Raw genomic sequence first — 1,235 nt, forward strand, 5'->3', positions numbered from 1 at the left:
CGCCTACAAAAGCGGTTAGTGGTTATTAGTGGTTAGAGATTATTAGGCGATTAATAACCGCCCACTTGTACAACCTTACTCTCAGGTAGGCTGATGTCCGAACAAGCATATGAGTGTCTAGACACATTGAACCACAAAACGCTTATGTTTGCTTGGATGTCCAAACGGTACTACAAACAAAAGCTCTTCGGTTATGTTGGTTTTCGGGCAGATCAAACGTTGGTCCCAACCTGAAGAGAGTTAGTAAGGACTTCTGAAAGGAGATGTTCGGACATGAAGGATGTCGGTTTGGACATGGAAGAAACCCTACCTGTTTGGATGGCAACTTATATGTCTGGATGTCGCCACACATATTACACATATGTCTTTTTAAAGCCACTCTATGAAGCTTTCAATAGCTCTTAGAGACACGATTTTCATAGCCTCCATTGTGAGAGTTGAGTGATCAGTCCCAAGAACAAGTTCTTGCGTGTGATTCAAGAGTTTGTTCACGTGAAGACTCTTGAACGAGATTCAAGCCAACGTGTTGTGACTACACTTTTGAAGCTACAACAGAAGTTGTTATCGTGTACAACAATGACGAATAATATGAAATCAAAAAGAGAGAGTTGAGACATAGATTTATGTGGTTCAGCAATGTGCCTATGTCCATAGGAGAGTGCGGCTATATTTTACTATTAATGATTCAGGGTTACAACATAACATACTTATAGGAAAACCCTAATTGTACAGACGTATTTTGGAAAACCCCAAAATACCCCGTAAATGGAGCTTTGCTCCGTTCACTCCGCTTAGTCTACTCAGCCAACCACTAGTATTCTAGTATTACTCTCTATGTCTGAGAGAATATGAGTCACTAGTTCCAACAGAAGTCTACGAGTGGTGATTAGTAAGAAGTTCTCTCGTTGAAGAATGGCCAATTGAGGAGTTAGAGCAAAGACAAGTGAGGAGCGGGTTGTCCTATAGACTATCTTCGTAAAATGACATAGGGTTGTAAGTTTAGTATTGCCAATAGTTAGCTCTTCTTTTGATTGAGTGGAATCCTAGCTTGGGTTGCCCCATAGAAGTTTTTTTTGGGTACATGGTTTTCATCTTAGTAAAAAAAAAAAGATTGCGTGTTGTGATTGCTATTTTTGTTGCCTTGATTGATTATAACTAGAGTAGTTGTTATTCATTATTATTATTATTAACTATTGTGAGTTATTTGTTTTTTCCACTACATGCGGGATCAAAAC

This window comes from Corylus avellana, chromosome ca11 (assembly GCF_901000735.1).
Source record: "Corylus avellana chromosome ca11, CavTom2PMs-1.0".
NCBI lineage: Eukaryota > Viridiplantae > Streptophyta > Magnoliopsida > Fagales > Betulaceae > Corylus > Corylus avellana.